General features: G+C 42.4%; 1 protein-coding gene across 9 annotated transcripts in view; it reads right to left on the bottom strand.

The window, feature by feature from the left end:
• The window catches only part of TBL1X (transducin beta like 1 X-linked), a 311,634-nt gene that overhangs the window by 254,402 nt on the left and 32,995 nt on the right, over positions 1-24,237 (bottom strand). For 2 of the 9 annotated variants that reach the window (XM_043500524.1, XM_043500312.1), the window contains exons 2-3: positions 5,751-5,832; positions 4,115-4,179 (exon numbers count right to left, since the gene is read on the bottom strand). The exons of 1 other annotated variant lie outside the window; for it this stretch is intronic. The gene's annotated coding sequence lies outside the window, so the exon portion shown is untranslated. Of the gene's footprint in view, positions 1-4,114; positions 4,536-4,690; positions 4,925-5,503; positions 5,701-5,750; positions 5,833-24,237 lie in introns of those variants that run through there. 6 more of the 9 variants (XM_043500382.1, XM_043500353.1, XM_043500477.1 and 3 more) reach the window with 6 other exon arrangements.

The following is a 24,237-nucleotide window of genomic DNA, read 5'->3' as shown; positions in this document are numbered from 1 at the left end:
ACCGGGGAGTCAGACAATAATTATTTAATGACAGTAGGCATTGAGATTCAAAAAGATGAGGTTTCATAGCCATTAAACACGAATTGGCAACATTATGATGTCAAAATATACGAAGTTAAGTATAAACTCTAATAAGTTCTCAGGAAAAGTAAAAACAACTTATCTGTAAATTTCTACCATCATCTGTGGAAATATTTTTTCATCTCTGTGTGTGTACAGTGAAATCTACATTTACCAACAAAAATCTAATCCTTCCAAGCCTACATATAAGTGTAGACCTGAAACTATAAGAGCCAAGACAAACAGCTTGAAAAATCAGGTTTCACACAGCTGTGTAACTACCATGTTTTAATAGGTACAACTTTGAAATCTCTGTTAGGGTACGTTCTGTTTGATATGAGAGAAGGTGAAGGGAAATATTATCCGTTCCTATGAAAACAGATATCCTTCTTTACTTCCGCATAGGTACAGTGCAAGTGGGACTCCTAGCATTCTTAACACTGTATATAAATTACATAAATCAATTTTAAATGAAATCCCACAATATTAACTTTCAGATTGCCACAAATACCCTACAATGCTGACTCATCTACCGAAGGGGAGAAGAATGCCCCAAAGCCACATTTTCACCTTCAGATATTTCTCTCAGATTTACTCAAGTTAAAATTATGTATATTCAGAAGAGGCTGTTCTTCCTAGGCAGGCTGTAGCTCCAGTGTTTTTGTTTAATTTCAACCAACTTGTCCAAGTAGGCCATGTGGTAAAAACCTATAAATGGTACCCAAGGGCTCTGTGTTCTTGCTGCAAAGAGGTCAGCTATTTCCTTCTAACTAAAAATAGTCAAGAGGTGGGGGGAAGAAGGGGGGAGTTTAATTTAGCACCTGAAAAACAGTTTACAAAATAATTTTCATCATGAGGCAAGATGGAAGTAATGAAAAAAAAAAAACCAAAAAACTGAGCCTGCTCATGAGAGTTAAAAATTCTTTGTGATTTTACAAGATTGGCTGGAGTATAACCTGCCAGTATTAGAATAGTACTACAAATTAAAATAATAAAAAATAATGAAAACTCAAGGCAGGCAAAATGCACAGCAGAGATGCAGGGAAATCTACTCCTTCCCCAGACTGAATGGACTTATTTATCATAAAACCACCACAGAGCGCCACAGTTTAACATCACACCCACAAAGAGATGTAGAGATAATGGGTTACAACAGATAGAGCACTACACAGAGAGTCAAGAGCTCCAGCTGGGTTCTCTTCCGACTCTGCCACTGACCTTTATGACCTTGGGTAAGTAACTTCACCCCTCTCTGTTTCCCCATCCATCCTTTGTCTGTCTTGTCTATTTTGATTATAAACTCTTCAAGGTGGAAACTAACTCTTAGTATGTGTTCAGTTGGGGCCAAACAAACATACATACATCCATGCAAAATCATCTAGAGTTTAAATTCTATCACCCGATTTGAAAACAGTAGGAAATAACAGAAAATGTTAAAAGTGCGCTGACCCAGGGACCAAGCAGTACCATACAGAATTGCTGGGTCAATTTTCCCAGTCTGGTGCCTCGCTCCCCAGATGGCCAGAGCTCAGAATACTGCTGAGTATTCCTGCATACCTCAATACTGACCAAACTGGCCATTAAGGAACAATATTATTTAACTCCAAAGGATGTCTCATTCAGTGCTTTTCAACTTCAAGGATGTGGGCCTTTGAGAATTGCTCCAATCTATGGAAGAGCCGTGGCTCCTCCAAAGAGGCGGGCCATATTATATATAACCCTTTGAAGGACAGGTCTGGTTCTGGTCCTGTAACTACAGAGATGGGGAAAAGCTCCTTTATAAATAAGTGAGAGAATGGAAAACAGGAAAAACTGGCGGAGAGGACATCTCAGGGCTCGAGAGAGAGAAAAGTTCTTCTCCGCCATCCTCAAAACTAAAAGTATAAAAAAAACCTAGCCTTATAAAAGGCTTCAGAGGGATTTATGATCCATGCAATGGAAGAGCAAGAAGGTGAAGTCCCAATATCATTATGATAAATGTAGGATATATAAGTAACTTACTTGGGGGAGGGGGAAATGGATACAGAAGACAACTTACTGTCAGAGATTTCTTCTCCTGAGGGCACTTGGACTATTGTGCAGCTGCCAATGTTTATATGCATGTATAATTATTATCCTTTTTAGTACTAAAAAAGACTTTTTTATCTTAAAAATGGCCTGTTTGTTCTTTAGCCCTCTGAAACACTTACACTGAGATACAGTAGCTCTGCCAGTTTTACTATTACTGCATGTAGCCCAAGAAAGGTTTAATACATTTTTAATATGTCAGAGTCTATTTCTCAGTCCACCCCACCCCCACTGCCAGATCTACATGGGAAGGGTTCCCTATCTGAATATGACAGTATTTGTGATGTTGCAATTATTAACTGTCATTTACCAAAAAAAAAAAAAAAAATTAAGAAATCTGAAATGGTGCTCTTGCTCCATCCTGTTTGATATCACAAAAAAAGGAATTATTTAATTTGAAAACTGAGAGATGTCTCCAGGTTTGGTAACACTTTGTCCATATAGTTCTAGGCCAACCAAGAGGCCTAAATCCACCATGTGCTATAATGTGGTAAGCAAGGTTTACTGCAGTTAATCTTGTCTATGCTGTGTGAGCAGTCTCAGTTAAAGGTTCACTAATAAACGGGTCAAGGAAGAAAGATGTGACATTACAAGCCTTCTTGTGTAATATGCTAACTCATTTTCTTTTCATTTCACGTGGCCTACAAAATAGATTGCTTTCCCCTCTGCCTCCCACTTTAAGCATGAATTGTATGTAAGGGGGGGGGGGAACATACCAATAATACAAAATCCTTATGTAGGAAGGTGAAAGATCTTTTCAGACAGCATAAAGACGCCAGACTTTGCGAGAAAATTGTATCTACTATAAGTCCAACTTTTAGGGTGTGGTTGTGTATGCAATATGCCTATTTGAGAATTGAAGAACATGTAATTAAATAGGCCAAGGGTCATTAGCATGACATACTGCAATACTACTTGACCTCACACCCGTTTAAAACAAAATAAACTGCTGAGATTAAAACAGCAACACAAAATAGGGAACAGAATCATAAAAGGATTATAGTTGGGAGGAACGTGCCCATTATCCTGTGCTGCTAAGTATCTATGCTAGGCACACTAACTTAGTAGAAGTGTTCTGTTGTCCTAATGTGTTAATGATAAATGATCAAGCACGTATTTTTTTTTGCCTCAATATATATGCAACAGGTCTGCAATTTTATTTTCTTGCAAACACTGCAGTAGTACTCTGCCTGTAATACAAGTCACACTGAATATTTTTCCCATAACGCCAGCACTTGTCCATCACTTTGTTGAAGGATTGCTTTTCAGTTAATAACAGTAGTACAAATCATAAACAAAAATTAACTTGTTTACCTCCTTGGAGCTAAACTTCGATTTACCAGAGAGTGATCAACTCCTGTGTTTGCTGATTCAAACACTAGATGAATGGGATTCCCTTCCCCCACCCTGGGTTGTGCAAACTCTACACTCCCTACAGTGTGAATACCTTTTATTTTGTTAGTGAAATACTAAGGGGAAATGTGAGTATCTTAAGGCTGTTATCATTTCAAAAACTCCCCTCCAAACTCACTAACCCTTCCCCTGCACAAATCAAAAAACAAACCTCCAAACAAACAAGTCTCCTTTCGCTCATTCAGAGGAACACTTCTAAAGCCACCACATTGTGTTATCACTCTCTGCCTTAACCAAGGTTTAGAAACTCCAGCAGAATTAACATTCATAATAAACCTTCCAACGATGCAAGAGTTTTTAGCCTTTTCCAGGGACTTTAGGGTAAAACACACACAATCGTGACACACTTGAGAGAAACACACACAGCAAAATGTGGGAAATCCTAAAAGAAACTGTCATAAATCCAGCAGAATCAGATACAAAAGAAACAAATAATAAGAAGAGAGGAACACGAGGAAATTGATTCCATGCACTGAAAAATATGGCAAAGGCAAGCCGTTTTAATCACTAAACTGCATGTCACAGACGCACACAAAAAGGTCCAAATGATGAATAATCAGTCCTCCAAACTCACCTCACTCAACGTGTATTAAAGGCACAGCTTTCACTTCTGGAAGCAGCAGAGAAAAGCCTCAACTTCTGCAAGAAACACACACACAGAGACTTTTTCACTTGCAGTACATGGTGTAACTCTTCTTTTCCTAGGTCCCAGCAAGCGTTAAAGGAGACTGTAAATCCCACCACACACACACACACACACACACACACACACCCTCCTCCTCCTCCTCCTCCACACAGCAAAATCAAAAGGAAGTCCCAGAGAGTGGGAAGAGGAAAATGGAAAGTTTTTGGTGCGGAATGGCGGTCAGGAGGTGCTGCTGCTCACTACTTCATTAGCAGAGTTAATGTGTTTGGTGTGAGTGTGTGTCTAAGGCTTCCAGAGACAAGCAGGAGGAGGACTGAGAGAAAGACACACAGAGATAGTCAGTGACCTGGAGTGGGGGGGTGGAACCAACCAGCCACATTGACCTGAACTAGGGGAAGATAGCCACACACACACAAACCCTCTCTCAATACTTCTCCCTTCCTCCAAAATCAGTCCACTCCCCACACTCCCCCAGAAAACTTCAAACAACAAAAGCACGCCTACCCAAAAAAATGCTTTCTTTTTTCTTCCAAGTACCTAAGGTAACTTGTTTAATCACTTAAGGCTTATTTTTGTCATTATTTTGAATCCCAGGGATTTGTTTTTTAATCAACCCTCCCCCATCTACTAGAAAAACGAAATATTAACCCTGTGGACTCAGCAATAAAAAATGTCAAAGATGCATGAACACTCCTCTCGCGCCCCCTCCCCCCGCACACACACACACACAGTTTGTCTGGGATAGTGTGGACATAGATAGGAGTATATATTATATTCCCATGAAGGTCTGGGGATACCTAGTTTACATTAATTGTATTAAATTATGTATTAGTGTACACTATTATTATTTTGCAAGTTTCAGACTGCTGGACGTGTCTTCGGATTTCAAATCTGAAAATATTCACAAAAATCAGTTCTGAAAAAGACAATTTAAAATAAATCTAATTTACATTCCCACAACCCTCCCAGGAAGTAGATCTGGTAATAATGTATAGTTATTGAACACCAAACCATTACTGTGTTAACCCAATTGGAAAAATACTCCAGAACCATCTTCTATTTTTCTAACTATTCCTCTCTTTTTTTAATGTTTTTCTCTATAATATGCCAGACAGCAAGAGCCTAATTCTCAGTAATTTGAAACATAACAATCTGATCAAAAGACAATGGGTGTTTTTCAAATTTTAAAATAGCCGGGAGTTCAGCAATCAAAAGAGTACATAAGCAAAAATAAATTCTTATATATCTTACGATAAAACATGAGTGATGTAAAACTGTTTCTATAACATTATTAGAGCACATTAAATATGGACTTACACAGTCTCCATAATTGTGAATCAGCAGAATGGATTTTATTATATATCAGTTGAAATTCAACACCCCAAAAAATGTTGTTGTTCTTTTGCCTTGAACATGCCCTTCTTATTTTTCTCTGGATTTGTACAGCATGATACTGAGATATTACATTCAATCGAGAAAAGAAGGGAGCAATACAAAAACCAATGCAAGTAAATGATGCAACATTGCCCTGGTTACATGTGCTTCCCTTCCCCCAGTCTCTTACTGGTGAGAGTGCTGTGTTTTTTCCGCCTGTAAAGTCACACCGTGGTTGATTGATTCTCCTTTCGCCTTGCTCAGTCATTCAGCTTTGGAAAGTAAATAACAAGTTGACATCATTACAGCTCTCTGCATTACTGTGACACATTCCTCCACTACCACACACTGTCTATTAGCTGCGCAGTAAAACCCACTCTTTTAAAGCCGGGATTCCAGTGTTGGGTTGCTTGCTCTGGCACAGCATAGAACTTTGTAAATAGTCTACTGCTATGTTTGAAACATAACATGCTTAACCAGTGTCAATATTTTAAATTATAAAACGGTTTATATAGATCTACCGATATTCAAAACCAGTTTTCTGACTCCCTGTCAGTGATGCAAGGCCAGTGTCAATAATATCCAGTTAATGCCCTGGCCGGGGCCTATAGCCTTATTTTACTCTTATGAAACAAATTGTCCATAATCAGACTATAAGGCCTGCTGCAAGTATACATGATTTATTGCACTTTTCTGGTGGTTAAATTGTGTCAATGTTTTGGTCTAGTACCTTATCCCACACAAATGTGAAAATCACACAAATGCATTGCCTCATGGAGTGTCTGTTTACATACACTAATCCCTTTGGTGGTGATATTTATTTTACACTGTAATTCATATTTTTTCAAGTGGCCAGTCTTCTTGTTCTTTTGACTTATTTTTACATTACAGAGGTTGTTATGCTAGTTATATTTTCAGTTCCTGTTGCAGATTTAAATAAATCCTCTATGTGCTGTCATTGAGAATTCTCATGGTAAAGGATTATGATGTCGTGAATAGAAGCTGCATAGAGATCATTGCCATGCACATTAAAACATGATACTGAAATGGCAAAAAAACCCAAAAGCACACACACCAACAAATTCTGAAACATTATAGCCTAAATTTAATGCGAGTCATATTCAGCATCTAGATATATGATGCAAAATCATTATTATTAACAGAGTTGGATTAGCAAAAGTCTTCCTATTTTAATGAGTCCCTGTTTGGGTTTTTTGTTGTTTTCTTAAGAAAAGTTACACCAGTGAAACTCTTGATACCAGTGTAGTTTTGGTCCCATCTAAACTAATTTATTGAGACTAAATGTAAATCAACCATACAAAACATAAACCCCAATGTATCAGATGTCCAGGCGCCCTCCTGCACTCCTGTTTTTGAGGGCCTAAGAGTAGGGACAGAAACAATGTAAACTGAACAGAAAATGGGTGTAAGTGTGTGTACTGCTTTTGTATTCTGGTGAGTTACAATTCAACACTGATAGGAGCAGGTGAAATTCTCATTGATGTCATTGGGCCCATTACCATACAGCTTTGTTATACCATTCCAACAGTGGGAAATGTATGGCTGTAAAGAAGGTGAATAATGTCACTAGGGAATATTGCAGCACAAGAGGATTTCCTTGGTAGAATAGAGCCAGTTTAGTGCAATCACCTCTAGCACATGGGTGTGGGGAATGGCCAGAAAGGAGAGAGCAAAGGTGACGTGCAGGAGTGTCCCAGCTAATCCTAGCTGCTAATATGGTTCATTTGGACCTTACCCTAAGTTATTGTTTCAGCAGCGGAGTCTATATAGAGCAGTTTCAGGGCTGCTCTAACTTACACTGGGGACCAGCAGGCCAGCAGTCAGCCCCTGAATACCTGGAGGTTCCAGGTAGATTCAAAACCATCTTTTCCACATCCAACATCTCAGTTCTTGTGCCAAGTATAATGTGGCTATAACGGGTCCACTGAGAATTGTGTCTGCTTACTGCAAGCTGCATTTGGCAGAGAGGACCAGCACATAACCAGTATAAAGGATTTAGTCTCTATACTGGCCACTGCAAACAAAAGTGAAGATGAGGGGTGAGCAGAGAAGAGGATATGAACAGTGGACATACAATACTTTTGGAGACCACTTGTCTGGGGGAGGATCTACATCTCAATGAGAGCACCGTTTGGGTTTCTTTCCCCCAGTCAGGCTATACCTGAGTGTCTTCAAACAAACCAGGTACTTTCTCCCTCCCTGAGGACAGGGAGGATCAAGTAAAGAAAGAAAGAAAAGAAGTGCTCAGTCTTTTGGGCAGCCACTCAGTCACCCATTTGGGACCCAGCTTTTTAGTGTCCTGATCGGGGTTAGAGTCTCTCCTTAGATACCTCCCCAGTTCTGTCCCTGTCCCAGGGAGTCTCGCTCTTCGCTGGTCTAATCTTGTAACCAGCTGTTTGAGGCACAGCAGTCTTCCCCTTATTACCATCCCTTCTTGGGCCAGACTTTCCCTTTTTTTTTAAAAGCTTTCTCCCTACAGGCAGAGCAAGCCCTGCAGTTGTATCTGGTTAGTGCTGGGTAGGCCCAGGAGAGCTCGTTAGCTTCCTCCTTAATAGGATGAGGGTATGGGGTGGAATCACCTGGCTCTCAGATTTCCTGGGAAAGGGGCAAAAACAGTGTTAGCTTGGTCCTTTCCTGCCTGGGGTTGCACCCTGAAGCTATAGGGCTGTAGCATGAGGTACCACTGCAAAATTCATGGGTTTGAGTCTTTCAGGGTTTGAAACCAGAGTAGAGGAGCCTGATCTTTGATCAGGGAGAAGGGACTTCCCAGCAGGTGACACCAGAGAGAATCCACAGCCTACCTAACCATTAGTACCTCCTTTTCAATAATGAAGTAGGCCTTTTCTCTAAGGAATAGCTCCTGCTCAGGTGTAGAATCAGATGTTCTTGCCCCTGAAAGTCCTGTGAGAGCCAAGTGCCAAGAACAAAGTCTGAGAAGTCTTTGTGTAGTATGAATTCCCAGAAAAAGTTGGGGCTGAAGAGCATAGGTGCCCAGCCGTCCTGCTTTCAGGTCATTAAAAACTTCTTTGCAGTTCCCATCCCATCATAATGACAGGTTTCAGAGTAGCAGCCGTGTTAGTCTGTATTCGCAAAAAGAAAAGGAGTACTTGTGGCACCTTAGAGACTAACAAATTTATTAGAGCATAAGCTTTCGTGAGCTACAGCTCACTTCATCGGATGCATTTGGTGGAAAAAACTTTGGTTTTTTTCCACCAAATGCATCTGATGAAGTGAGCTGTAGCTCACGAAAGCTTATGCTCTAATAAATTTGTTAGTCTCTAAAGTGCCACAAGTACTCCTTTTCTTTTTGCCCATCCCATCAGATTTTCTTTGAGTTAATACCATTTATGAGGTCTGTAAAGGTGTGTGTGTGCCGGGAATGGGGGTGGAGGTGGCGTGACTGAGGGAAAACCTGGGATAAACTTCCAGTAATACCCTGTCAGGCCTAGAAACTGCCTCACTTACCTTTTCTTCTGGGGAATCACGCATGCTGCTAGGGCTTGTACTCTATCAGTTACTGGTTTCAGTAGGTTGCCCCTACACAATATCCTAAACAGGCTACCTCTTTCATGGCTAGTCTACATTTCACAGGCTGTGGCTGGGAGGTCTGCATCTTGAAGTGCTCTTAAGTGCTGCAGGTGGTCTCCTGAAGTAGGGCTGTAAACAATGCTTTCTATGTATGCAGCAGCATATTGAGGATCTTATTCATAAGCTGCTTGGGAGTTGCTGCAGCACCATGGAGTCCAAATGGCATGGTCTCACATTGGAAATGCTGAGCGGGGTTGTGAAAACAGTTCTCTTATAAGGATGGGAGTAAAGGGATTTTCCTGTAACCCTTTGTCATATCAATAACCCTTTGTAGGATCAGGTACTTTGCCGGTCCCAGCTGCTCTAGTAACTCATCTAAACTTGGCATTGAATAGGCACTGAATTTCAAAATGGCATTATCTTTCCTGAAATCAATGCAAAACCAAACAGTCTGGTTTGGGAAGCATAACTATGGGCTCCTCCATTCACTTCTGGAATTCTTACTTACCCCCCCCCACATCTCCATCATTGCTCAGATTTCTTCTTGGACTGTGTCCCACATCCTCCCTGGTAGGGGCGAAGGGTTTTCCCTACTTGTTGGCCAAGGGGATTGCTTTGTGGTGTTGGGTTAACTGTGTTCTTCGTGGGCAGGGGGGAAATATAGTAGCAAAGTCCTCAGTCAATTGGAGGAGTTGCTTATTCTGTACGGGGTAAGTCCCTGTGGGTACTTGGGTCCTAATTCAAGCACCGTAGGGAAGGGAACTCAGCAGGGCTTCTCATGTCTGCCAAGGTTTAAGATTCAATGGTAAATTTTGGTTTCTTTCCTTCTGCCTAGCCTCTTATGTCATTGTCCACCAGCCCTACTTTCCTAGCAACTTCATATGGACTCTGCCACCGAGCCATTAACTTGACTCAGCCAAGGAATTCAGTAAAAGGACATGCTCACCCAGGTAAAAGGTCCATAGTCATTGCCCCATGATTATAATTTTGCTCTCGAGTTAGGCCTTTATTAAGTTTTCTCTTGTGAACACCCCTATGTCCCTGAGTCATTCCCCTAGTTGAAAGATATGCTCGGTCACACTTAAAACACCTACATCTTGTTCCTCCCAGGCTTTTTGCAGCAAGTCCAAAATTCCCCATGTTTGGCAGCCGTAAAGTAACTGAAAAGAAGATAACCCCATAGAGGCCTGAAGGACATCCCCTATGGCAAACAGGAGCAGAAGGAGTAGCTGATCCCAGTGCTGGTGGTTGTAATTAAAAAAAAAAATTCCCTCCAGTTTTATTAAATTGCTCCACTAGTCTGGCTGGCTGTGGGGCGTATGCCAAAGTTTTCAGGGACTTTGACCTTCAGAAGTGTGAATATTTTGTGCATCACCTGGAGATGAAGTAAATCTCTTGATCCACTAGTATTTCTTTGGGAAATTCCACACATGAGAAGACCTTCAGGAGCTCTGGTGCTATTGCTGTGGTTTTTGCTGAAAGATGTGGAAGGATCTCCAGGTACATGGTTGCATAATTGACAATTACTAATATATACTGGTACCCAGATGTGGTCCTTTCCAGGGGCCCGATGATGTGTAACCCCATTCCCCATGCTCAGTCAATAGAATCAGGCTAGTACCCATGACAGGGTCTTCTCTTCCCAGGTGTCCAGTCCATGCGTTGTCGTGTGAGAGCTGCAACACTGTCCGGCGATATTTGCACTGCACCAGCGGTTGTCTTTATGGCCCTGGTTTGTGGATTTCTTTCAATTCAGCAGAGGTTCCCTTCTGCAAGCATGAAGCGTGGATACTGCTTGACTTGCCAAGGCTCCATTACTTTCCCATTTACAGAGGCCCATTTGTCATACACACTACTCCGTGAAGGGTTGCTCCTCTGTCTCTGCACAAGACTCCCACCCTGCAGGAGAGCTTCCAGGTCCAGGTTGATTCTCTCTTCCTTCCCTGTGGGGGAGGATGACCATGTTGCTCATAATGTTCTCGCCTCAGGGTCTTCCAAAACTAGGCTTTGGGGTTCATTCCGCAACAATGGACGGGGACCCCATTCACTGGGCGGGCCTGTTTGTTACTGTCTTGTCAAAAAAAACAAATGGCCAGTCCTGGCCTATGATTATGGAGTAGGCCAATTTCTCAGCTAGAGTTACAGTTATCACTTGGTATGTGTCTCCATGGTCAATGGCAAATGTTGCCTGGGATATGTTTTCATATAACCATTTATGCACTGTAGGTGAATTGACCTTTTAGGAGCATCCTTGTCTCCTATTAAGGAGGTTTGGTCCCCTCTGACTACAGCCAGGACAAAAGGGTCCTTGAACTCTCTTCTTTTGGCCCCTCACTGGCCAGCTTGATTCGTGGGGAGCCCTTTTCCAGGCATGAGTTTCTGCAGTCCAGCCCTCTGTGTACTTGCAGTCCCTAAAAGAACATTCTTTCTTCATATGTCCAGTCTACCATCAGAAGTAGCAAATCACTAGGATGGCATTGATGGCAACTTTCCTACCTGGGGATGAACTTGACTCTTAAATAGTGTCCGGACCCAGTTCTGCATGTCCTAATTCGGTTGCTTGCATTTCCTGGTTGTCCCACTGGCAGTGTCGTTTCCAAGCCTGACAGCCCCACTTATCCCACCTGCATTTATCACAATCTAGCACCTAGTCTCATTCTCCTGGAGGACAACCACAGAGGTGGACACCTCAGAATATGTGTTGCCAGTTTGAAGTCACTCATCTTTTCAGATCTGACCTGCATGGCATTGAGGCCCTGGGGAAACCTGAATCTAGTGACCCTTCAGCCTCTAGAAAGCTCTAGATTAATCACAATGCATCTGACAAGGTCCCCAGGCAGTGCAGTAATATTCACTGTCTGCCTTTTGTGGTAAGATCCTTCTAAATCGTTCAGCCACAATCAACTTGGCCACCTGGGCCAGACCGTTCTTTCATGTGGATCCACTTCCAGCAGTGTTTCTTCAAATGGTGCCCTACTAACCAGGGTCTGGTTCCTGTGAGATAGATTTTGGATCTGAAACATTGGTGGAGGGTTTCCTCAGAAATGTCCAAGCAGTACAAAATGGTGGACTTTACTTGTTTGTAGTCCCTAGCCTGCTCCAAGTCCAAGTTACAGGAGGCAATCTGTTCCAGATCCATCAAGTATGGAGCCCCAAATCCAAGCCCATGGGACCACCACAGTGCTAGTGCTACCCTCTCAAAGGTAATTAAAAAAAAACTTAGGCTCATTGTCCAGTCCCATCTTTGTTAGCTTCCCAAGTTTTGGTGAAGGACGCACTTCAGAGGAAGCTTGTCCTGCTGGGAGTCCTGGGGAGCATAGGGTGGCACTATCTTTTGTATCATTTCCTGGTAGAACTCCTGCTCCTGGCTCATCAGCTCCCTCAGCAGCTGTTGCATCATTTGGACTTGGTGCTATGTAACAGCCACTTGCTGATGCTGCATCTCAGCTCACCATTTACACCTCTACCCAGGTTCCATTGTGCTCAGAACTACTGAACTCCATCTCTCTCTGTGGCTTTTTTATTTGCCTCTTTTTCTTTTCTTTCACACTTGTGTCAGGTATACGCTACCCACATTCTTCACCACTTGTGATGGGTAGGAGCTCTCTGAGTCCCCACCAGGCTCACAGAGGGCTTCTCCAGCTCTAGGTATACCAGAGTCTCTCCAAATAAACCAGCTTCTTTCCCCCTCCTAGAGGAGAGGGAGGATCAAGGAAAGAAAGAAAGGAAAATAAAGTGCTCGGTCTCTTGGTCACCCCTTTGGGACCCAGCTGGTCTATAGGCTTTTTAGTGTCCTGGTCAGGGTGAAAGTCAATTCTTAGACACCTCTATTTGTAACACCCATTCTGTACTGGCTTCAAGCAGTCTCAGGAGCGGCAAGGTCCACTATCTCCCTCTTTGATGATCTAATCCTGTAACCAGCTGTCCAAGGCACAGCTGTCTCCCGCTAGTTGCTGCCCCTTCCTAGGACAGGCTTTCCCTTTTTTAAGCTTCCTCTCTCCAGGCAGAGCAAGCCCGGAAATTGTATCTGGTTAGTGCTGGCTGAGCCCAGAAGAGTTCATTAATAGGGTGCAGGCGTGCCCCTCTCTCCACTGCATAAATATTTGCACAGGGCCTTTTGGGTAACTAGGAGAGTTGTGCTCCAATTTTCAGAAAACAACCCAATTTTCAAAGTCTTATTGCTGGAGTCACCACCTGGAGCTTGATTCTCAGAAGTGCTGAGCATCTGCAACTCCAAAGGAAGGCAATGGGAATGGCGAGTGCTCAGTACTGCTGAAAATCAGATCCAAGGTGTCACCCAAAGCCAAAGCAAAGCAATCAATGCTCTGGAAAAGGTTGGGACTCATTTTGTACATAAAAGGAGCTCTGAAGAAGTCCTTCATTACCCTCATGTGTTGTTTATATGCTAAGGGCTCCAAGCTATAGCCTCCCCCACACCATTTTTCCTGTATTCTCTCTCTCCAAAGGAAATGAAATTGCTTTGCATAAATGCTATGAGTAATTTTTAAATAAATTCTATTATTTAAAAAAAAATCTTGGTGTTTTCCCTCACAAAAACATGTCAGTGTTTCTAACAGAATGAACGCAATACATTTAATGTAACAGTGAAAAATAAAATCAAGCCAAAGCCCAAGTGATTTGGCCATAGTTCATATCCCCATAACTGTTTGGACATAGCTATGAAAATACATATAACTCTGATCTTGTGATGTGAAGAAAGTCTATATTCTGAAGCCAGGACATATTAGGTCGGGGCAGGCAAACATTTTGGCCAGAGAGCCACATCGGGTTTCCAAAATTGTGTGCAGGGCCGGTTAGGGGAGGCACAGCCTGGCCCCCGCCCCCTATCCAATGCCCCCCGACTTCTCACCCTCTGATGGACTCCTTTCCCATCCAACCTGCCCTGTTCCCTATCCCCTGATGGCCCCCCTGCCCCATCCACACCCCCGTCCCTGACCACCCCCAAACCCCCCCGCCTCTGAATGCCCCCCGCTGCCCCAGCCAACCCCTCCTCTCATTCCTGACTGCCCACCCAGGACCCCTGCCCCATCCAACCACCCCTTCTCCCTGACCGCCCCCAGAAACCCTGCCCTTAACTGCCCCCTGCCGTCCCATCCAACCCCCCACCTCCTTCCTGACTGTCCCCCCAGGACCCCGTCCCCATTCAACCCCCCTGTTCCCCACCTTCTGAATGCCTCCACACCCCCGCCAACTGACCACCACCCCGCACTCTCCTCCCCTCTATCTAACCCCACCTGCTCCATGCCCCCTTACCACACTGCCTGCTACAGCCACATTGCCCAGAGCACCAGGACAGGCAGCCGCACCACCTGGCTGGAGCCAGCCACGCCACCGCGCAGCACAGAGCACCGGGTCAGGCCACAGCTCTGCATCTGTGTTGCCGGCAAGAGCTCACAGCCCAGAACATTGCGCCAGCGGCGCAGTGAGCTGAGGCTGTGGTGGAGGGGGAACAGCAGGGGAGGGGCCGGGGGCTAGCCTCCTGGGCCAGAAGCTCAGGGGTCGGGCAGGACAGTCCCGCGGGCTGGATGTGGCCCGCGGGCTGTAGTTTGCTCACCTCTGTATTAGGTCCTGATCCTTGTAACACTTATGTATATATTTAACTTTCCTATCATTAATAGTCCCATTGACTTCAATTAGACTACTTGATAAAATCAAGGATATGCATTAGCATTTGTAGGACTGGGGCCTTATTTTGCTTTTTTATAGGGCTAGATCATATGCACCTTACGTATACCTGTTTGTATTTACTCGCAGGTGTATTTCTATTAACTTCAATGGGATAACTCATGTGAGCATCTGCTCACTAATGTGAATAATGGCTTTTCACATAGCCCTTCATTAACTGTAGGAGTTTTAATTTAAAAAGAAAACTCTGACTGTGAAATTTCTAGGAATTGAGGGCACCCCTGGCTCTTATCAGCTAGTTTTGGATTAGATTGAGGTAACCTTACTTAATCCAGGAAGAGTTTATGCAAGTAGTCCCATTGTAGTCAATGGCACTACTCACTTGAGTTAGTGCTCAAAGTGAAGATGGCAGCTCTACAATCTCTTCCTTTGTTCATTATGATCTCTAATTATGAAATGGGAGGGGGAGGAGGAGCGGGTGAACTACAGTCCTTGAAGTCAATGTTTCGGTTATATAAGGAAGGCAGGATAAGGCCTCCTTATTATCTTCAAGGCTGTCATTTCAAGTCTGAGTTAAATGTGTATATACCAAAGTTTGCTCCCTATTACTCATAAGATATGGATTCTGCCCTGGTATTTTGCTCATCCAGATTTTAAAATGTGAAGATCTGTTTTAGCTTTTAGTGGGAGTTTTGATGCTTTTATATTTTAAATGAGGTTACAAACAGAGGTACATGCTATAATCTTGCTTTCCTTGAATACTGTGTGCAGATGTGGTCGCCCCATCTCAAAAAAGATATATTGGACTTAGAAAAGGTTCAGAAAAGGGAACAAAATGATTAGGGGTATGGAACGGCTGCCATATGAGGAAAGATTAATACAACTGGGACTTTTCAGCTTGGAAAAGAGACGACTAAGGGGGTGATATGATAGAGGTCTATAAAATCATGACTGGTGTGGAGAAAGTAAATAAGGAAATGTTATTTACTCCTGGTCATAACACAAGAACTAGGGGTCACCAAATTAAATTAATAGGAAACAGGTTTAAAACAAACAAAATGAAGGTTTTTTTCATACAACGCAAGTCAACCTGTGGAACTCCTTGCCAGAGGATGTTGTAAAAGCCAAGTCTATAAGAGGGTTCAAAAAAGAACTAGATAAGTTCATGGAGGATAGGTCCATCAGTGGCTATTAGCCAGGATGGGCAGGGATGGTGTCCCTAGCCTCTGTTTAACAGAAGTTGGGAATGGGCAACAGGGGATGGCTCACTTGACAAGTACCCGTTCTGTTCATTCCCTCTGGGGCACCTGGCATTGGCCACTGTAGAAGACAGGATACTGGGCTAGATGGACCTTTGGTCTGACCTAGTATGACCATTCTTATGTTATGTTCCTTTACCGTTACAGCAAAACCTCAGAGTTATGGACACCTCAGGAAATGTTTGTAACTCTAAACAAAACGTTATGGTTGTTCTTTCAAAAGTTTACAGTTGAACATTGATTTAATGCAGCTTTGAAACTTTACTATGCAGAAGAAAATGCCGTTTTTACCCATCTTAATTTAAATTAAACAAGCACGGAAACAGCTTCCTTACCTTGAAATTTTTTTTAAAAACTTTCCCTTTATTGTACTGTACCAGTGGCGTAGATAGGACAGGAAAACTTGGTAGGCTCCAGCTTTCAGGTGGGCAGGCAATGATGGGAGGGGGCAGGAGGGATGGGGGGTCCTGAGGAGTGGGGGCAGGAAGGGGAGGCGGCGAAGGAGGGATCCTGTGCCCTGGGGAGGGAGTGATGTGGCGGTCGGCCTCACCCTTACCACTCAGCAGGCATACAGGGCACACAGGCTGCACCGTGCAACCAAGGGGTGGAAGGGGGGCCCCGCTGGGGCTCGAGCTCCACCCACCACTCCCAACCCCAGCTCGGTATCCGTCAGCCCGGCCACGGTCCCCTCTTGCCGGCACTGTTCGTTGCTGCCCCAGTCTCTTGCCTTGGCACTAGCCCCACCCAGACCCACCTCCAGGAGGCACGTGCTGGGGTTGAAGACTGGGGCAGCAGTGCACGGTGCTGGCAGGAGGGGAATGTGGCCGGGCTGATGGACACTGATCTGGGGTCGAGAGTCCCAGCCTTTGGATTCAGGGAGCTCAGGCCTTGATTTGGGTGGGCCTGGTTGCTAAGTGGGTGGGCCATGACTCACCCATGCCCACCCATGGCTAAGCCCCTGTACTGTACTTGCTTTTTTTTTTTTTTTTTTCTTCAAATCTCTGAGGCTGCCTGATTGCGTACTTCCGGCTCCAAATGAGGTGTGTGGTTGACTGGTCAGTTTGGAACTCTGGTGTTCGTAACTCTGAGGTTCTAATCAATGTACAGGTCCCATATTGCCCATATTGACTAATTCTCCTAAATTGAATGCAAAAATCTCATACTTAAACGATTTAGGAAAATACTGCTGTGTAATAGAATATATGCACATGTATATATTTATTTTTTAATTAAGGTCAAATAGATCATATTCTTTCATGTATATAATGCTACATCACCCACTTCCCTGCTGTACATAGCTAACTCCTCCACAGGCACACTGGATCCTATGGGCCCTTTTGAATCCTTACCTGGTGCAGTGGTCTCTAGGTTGCTTTAATATACGTCCAGAGTCATTTTGGCCCCAGGCAGTCCAGGATTGGGCAGGGGGCGGGGAACAGAGAGGTTGCCACCTCTTTCCCTTCCCTCCTCTAACCTTGCTCTGTATGGACTCAGCTGTGTTAATATTCAGCACAGGAGAGGATACCTGGCCCACTTTCTTTTCCCCAGTGCAATATATTTCCCTTAAAACAGAGTATCTCTAACTAGGGACTAAGTGAGAAACCTGAAGAGCCTTGGAAATAGAAGTACTATTTCGAGGACATCATTCCGCTTCCCATACAGAAGCCCCTCCATGTGTGCTTCACAGGGGTATGAGTTTATGGCTAAGGATGTCTCTCTCCCCTAATCTCTCACATTTTGTAGGTATATTAATTCTGACCCTCTGAAAAGTTACCCTCTTGTCTCCCTTCTTGTTGTGAAGCTCCCCCACCATACATTCCTTTCCAAAGGGGTATTCTAAGGGAAGCAGCCAGCTTGAGTGGCCCTAGTAGCACTGGTCCAGGAGCTGGACATGACCACTGTTCCCTCTAAGCTGTACGCATGTGTGCGCGCACACAGATCCTAAACCCCGAGCACACAGCGAAACACCGCGTGCACAAAAATTTGCACAGAAGCACAACAATTTGCACAGAAGAAATTTTTTGCGCACACAGCCTGTCAAAAATTAGAGGGAACATTGGACATGACTAAAATGAGCCAGCAGCGAGCACCCACAAATCCAGGAATCCACCAATATTGGGGGATAAGGATTTCAAACCTCCAGATGATTCGTAAGTGGTACAAACTCTGTATGTTTCAGGGAATGATCCAGTGGGAAAAAATCTGTCAGGAGACCCTCAGAGTTTTAAGTCCCTTACATAGGAACAGCCCATGTAAATGATGTAGTGACCTGGAAGGTTTCTTATAAGCCAGCATCTGTCACCATAGGCCCCAGTTCTGTTGCCATTACCCTGTTGAATAATAGCTTGAGCCCAGATCCCCAGTGGTATTTAGGTGCCTAGTTGCCAATACCTTTGAGGAGCTGGACCTTACTCTATGACAAGTCCCATTAAAGACAATGGGATTACTCATGGTGTAAGGTGTTACTCAGCATGAGTAAGGGTGGCAAAAGTGGGCCCATAGCGATATGGTTATATGGCCTTTTCCCTTGTGTCACATGCAGAATTTATAGTTCAAGACTTGCATGATGGATATTTGATATCTTGTCCAAACGTACGCATGCATACAAATGAAGTTCTCTGAACTCTGCAAATGATAGGAGTTACAAATAGATGGCTGGCATAGAAATTGGCATATTTTAGACATTATTTACTATTATTTGTATTACCAAAGCACCTAGGAGCCTTAGTTATGGTCAGGAGTCAGGACCCCATTGTGCTCGGTGCTGTAGAGATGCAGAACTGATGCAAACTTTCATGAAGGCTTAATGTTGGCACCAGTGATTAGTAGTGCTGATTCCTACACAAAATACTTTTACAAATTGCTGAAGATTTTTTTCCCATTGTGTAACAGAGATATAAAGACATTAATTTTCCACAGTTCTTCTCCTGTTTCAAAATTCGATCTCAACATCAAATCCATGAAGATTATCCTTCATTAGGTTTACAATCTTAACTCTACTTCTTTCAAAGACTCATCAGGACAACCATCTCTCCAGATGAATTGTACTAGAAGAAACAATTTCAGAACCAGCTAGTGATGTTCTTCAATCATTTGGGCAGCCTCACAGTTGAGCATCATGAACAATTCTGTATTCTTAGGGAAGACCTTCCAAGTTCTACACAGCCCAAGGAGACACAGGCTAGGAGCAGAAACTGAGCCCAAGTCTTCTGCATAGCAACAAGAAGCACTACTCTTAGGCCAGTGGGTCTGTCCTGCTTTGCAGTTTATACATTTTAAACTTCACTAGTTGTAGTCGATGAGCCAGATTCTATTCTCTGTGCATCTCCCTTGATGTCAATAAGGAGACTGTGAGAATAGATTCACCACATTTTTATTAGATATTTGGTAATACTGTACATATATATAAGACTGACCATAAAAATGAGGTGAATATTAGATATTTGCTAATACTATTCATATGGTACTATCTTAATACTGTGCTACCATTAATTATGTTTAAAGATGTGTCTTACTTTAAATAGACAAGTTCAGGGTCAAGGAAATTAATTAAATAGTTCTGGTTACAAATGAAGACATTTTAAGTACCAGTCCTGTTTCGATTTAAATCCATAAGAGTTTTGACTTAAATAGGAACAGAATAGGACCCCTGAACTAAGTAAGATCCAACTGTCAGAAAAAATGAATATACATTACACAGCAGGGATTTTACCTCTTTATGTATGCTTGATTGTATTACAGACCTTTTTGCTAAACAGTGTAATTAGTAATAGGCAGGGGTGGGTGGTGAAGGGGAAACTAGATTCAGTAACCCAGTTTAAATCTCCTGTAGAACAAAAGTGATTCCCTAATTCTTCACTGTCCCTGGATTTTACTTTAGCATTCTCTGTGTCCTCCTTTTAGCTGTCAGTGTTAATCAATGAAATGGGAGTATGAAAAGGAGAGATTTTCAGATTTGAGAGTAAAATAGTGTTTTTTCATATATATAAAGAAGGAGAATCCTATGCATGTGAAATTGGGGATTGTTTTGAATGATGTCTAAAAAGGTAAAAACCTGGTGCATAAAGCACGTTAACACCCTCCTTCCCCCCGAGATTCCTCTTTTTAATCAAGTTCCATGATGCTGGTCTTTTGATACTCATTTTTGAATGTTTGATTTAATTTATATATTTGAAACAAAAGTGAAGGAAGATAATAGAAGAGAAGGGAATTCCCATGTGCCTCTTAGCCATCATGTTCCTCGAATGCCTCCCCAATGTGTCTCCTAGTTTAGCCATACAGTTACAGAACCTTCCAAAACAACAAGACTTGTTAGCTTGAAGCCAAAATTATCACTACTTCTGCATTATTTGTGATTGGCAGTATGTTCACAAGCTGCAGTTACTTAAGAGTCCCCGATGCAATTTGTTCTGTATAAATGTGTTTTGTTTTAATACAGAAGAGGAGTAATATTAAGAAGATGCATGTGATTCCATGATTTTTTGCTTATGATGTTCTACACTAAATACAGCGTTCAAGTGAGTGTTAATTGTGAGTCTCTGCAAATGGCAGAGGTTTCATTTAAATTGAATTATAATTAAACACTCTCTACTTAAAGACACAAAGGAGGCATTTTTAGATTTATGAATGATCCAATTTTAAATTATGTGGGTCATTTTAAATAGAATTCCTGATTTTAAAGTTATTATATTTAGATCAGATAAGATTGTTAAAACAGGATTCGCGCTCCAGTTGAGGCAGAGACTTTTTTTTTTTTAATGTAGGCTGTAAACCTCTAATTCTGGCTTTGATACATTACATTTCTTTAATTCTGTCAAATAGGCAAGACTGAAAAAAGCACAACCAAGATATGAGGAAAGTTCACAGTATACATAAATATGCCAAAAATTAAACTGATATCAGGTATAGTTATTTGGAATGTGACCTTTATAATATATACATTGTTTAAGTCTGTAAAATAGAACTGGATGTGAAAATCACGAACATTCACTTGAAAAATGTTGGTTACCATATAAACTGAAAATTCAAAATATTTAGACCAGGTGTAACATAAAACATGCTTCAACTTCCTCTCCATAACCAGTGAAAGCAGAAAAAACTCAAACTAACAAGAATGCAGCGGTATTTTTAAAATGTTGCCTATTATGTGTTGGGTGTTTATCTACTCACATCTTATTAAATGTTAGAAACCTCTCTCATAAGGGGCCCGATACTGGCAAAACTGCCCGTTTAAATAAAAACACTGAAACATAATATTTAATATATGCATTATTTATGTAATGGTTAAAGTGGTTAAAGTACATTCCTCATACCTATGTTCAGCGCTACATTCCCTAATAAGCATATGAAGAGTTAGGCTCAAAACTTGGGCCTGATCATGTTCTTGTTGAAATGGAGGGCAAAACTTCTATTGCCTTTAATGGGCGCGAGATCAGGCACAAGATTTACAAATGTCATAGCAACTTAATAATAATGATTTATTGGTGAGTGTTTATTTCTGTAATAGCACTAGCAACCAGTAGCCCAATAGATCTTTTACTCTGTTCTTAAACCTAGCTGCCAGCTGGAACCATTAGGAGCCATTTGAACATTTTCAATCGGAATTTCCAATAGTTCACATTACTCACTGAAGCGGACACAAGTTGTGAGATCAATGCTGTATTTAGCTATGTTTCTATTATGTTTTTCTTTTCTGTGTGAATCACCTTTATATTTCTAAGGAACCTGCTGTCTGCAGAGACAAGCAGCAATTGTGCTCCCTGCTGACTGTTGCAGACATACACTGTGTGCTTTTCCATTGATACTTTATTTTAGAGTGAGACAAGAACAAACAAACACCTAAAGGCCATTCTGACTGAAAAGATCTTAGTATATTGAAAAACTTGATATCATCAGTAAATGTTGCTTTTTTGCAACATTGTTAAGGAAGATAGTTAGAAAAAATATGTACTATTGAAAAGTGCTTCTTGTTCAAGCAAATTTAGGGCCCAATCCTATAGCTTTTACTCATACAGTAGAACCTCAGAGTTATAAACTCCAGAGTTATGAATTGACCAGTCAACCACACACCTCATTTGGAACCGGAAGTACGCAATCATGCAGCAGCAGAGACTAAACAAAAAATCGCAAATACAGTACTGTGTTAAATGTAAACTAGGAAAAAAATAAAGGGAAAGCAGCATTTTTCTCCTTCATAGTAAAGTTTCAACGTGGCATTAGTTCAATATTTAATAGTAAATTTTTGAAAGAACCACCATAACGTTTTGTTCAGAATTTTGAACAACCTCCATTCCCGAAGTTTTCATAACTCTGAGGTTCTACTGCAGGGATCAGCAACCTTTGGCACATGGTCCGCCTGGGGAAGCCCCCTGGCAGCCTGGGCTGGTTTGTTTACCTGCTGCGTCCGGCGGTTCAGCTGATTGCAGCTCCCGCTGGCCACGATTCGCTGTCCCAGGCCAATGGGGACTGCGGGAAGCGGCAGCCAGCACATCCCTCGACTCACACTGCTTCCCACAGCCCCCATTGGCCTGGAGTGGCAAACTGCAGCCAGTGGGAGCCGTGATCAGCCAAACCCGCAGATGCAGCAGGTAAACAAGCTGGGCGGGCCCAACAGAGGGCTTACCCTGGTGGGCCTCATACCAAAGGTTGCCGATCCCTGTTTTACTGTATGGAGAATCCAGTTGATGTCAATGTGATTAATGTGCAGGCAGGACTGGTCCTTTATTGTATCTTAATAGTTCAAACAGAAATACTCTTATTGTTTCAGTTGCATTGCAGCATTTGTATTGTTTAGCTTTATGCAATCTCAGGCCATTGTATACATCCATAAAGTGCTTACATTGTGGTACTAGTCAAGCCTTGAGGTTTGGAATTAAACTGAGTGCAGTCTCAGACATAACCTCAAAGTAGGAAACAGAGCAAGAACCATTTCCTTATGTGTCCTCTAATGCTCATTTTGAGGGAAGCAATATAAGCTTACTCAGTGTCATGTCCCAAAATGTTGAAGTAATGTGAAGAAGTTTACCTCTAGTTCTAACTTTTTTTAAGAAAAAGTGCATGTTCAGATTGTAATAAACTAATTTTACTTTTAACAAAGTTTGAAACCTTAAATTTACACTCAGTGTGATCTGGGACCTGTAATTACAAATATCATCTCATGCACTCATGGGGATCTCCTTGCAGAAGTCCTCTCTCAGACTACACAGTGGGGCCCACCTCCATGCCTGGCAGATCCACAGGCAACTATGAGAAAGGAGGGAGGTTCATGGAGAGTAGGACCAACTGTGAGGAAGTCCTGCATTACTGCACATGGTTAACAACAAAGTCTCTATTTGTACATATTATTTCATCATCAAGCACAACAGAGAGACTTTGCACTTGTACAGCACCTTTATATAAGAATCTCAAAAGCAGTTTACAAACATTAGTTAACAAATTACTGTAACAACGGTGGGAAGTATAGTAGCAGCATGCATATTTTTCATAGAGGTAAACCAAGGCACAGATCATCTAAGGGCCTGTCCATGCTCAAAAATTTTGAAACTTTAACTCTAGTGGGATAAAGGACAAAACCCTCCCAGTGTTGATGCAGTTATACTAGTATAGCTTACTCTGACTCAGAAAGCAAAATAAGTTATATCAGTAAAATTGCATCCACACACGAAACCATCATGCCTCTAATCAAAATAGTAAGTTTTTCTAGTTTAAACCACGCCTAAGCGACTTATTCAGAGCTACATATCAAGTCAGTGACATCCAGAAGTAGAACCAATACATCTGAGTTTCTAATCTTGGTCTCTTACCACTAGACAACGCCCTTCCTCTCCCAACAGGTTTTTCAAAATGGAGTGAGGAGACCCAGGGCCAGATACTCAAGTGGTGTGAATTGGCAGAGCTCCATTAAAGCCAATCGGGTTCTGTCAATTTTTGCCAGCTGAGCATCTGGCCCCCAGTTTCTTTCTGAGGATGAATGGGTGAAGCAGAATGTTTCAAGTGCATTTTTTTTAAAAAAGGCAGTCATGCTTTAAGATTAGCATACACTAGGGCTGTGTTGCCCATTGACCGGTCCTTGGACTAGCACTGGTCCTCGAGATCTCCCTATCACAGTTTAGGAAGGCAGCAAGTTGTTTGCTGGTATCAAAAAGGTTGAAAAACACTGCTCCAGGGGAGAGTAAAAAGACTAGGACTGCCTGGAAAACAAGATTTCTGTTTCATAAAAATTGT

This window comes from Dermochelys coriacea, chromosome 1 (assembly GCF_009764565.3).
Source record: "Dermochelys coriacea isolate rDerCor1 chromosome 1, rDerCor1.pri.v4, whole genome shotgun sequence".
Lineage (NCBI taxonomy): Eukaryota > Metazoa > Chordata > Testudines > Dermochelyidae > Dermochelys > Dermochelys coriacea.
Note: the sequence above shows the minus strand (reverse complement) of the source record. Positions and strands in the feature narration are given on the sequence as shown.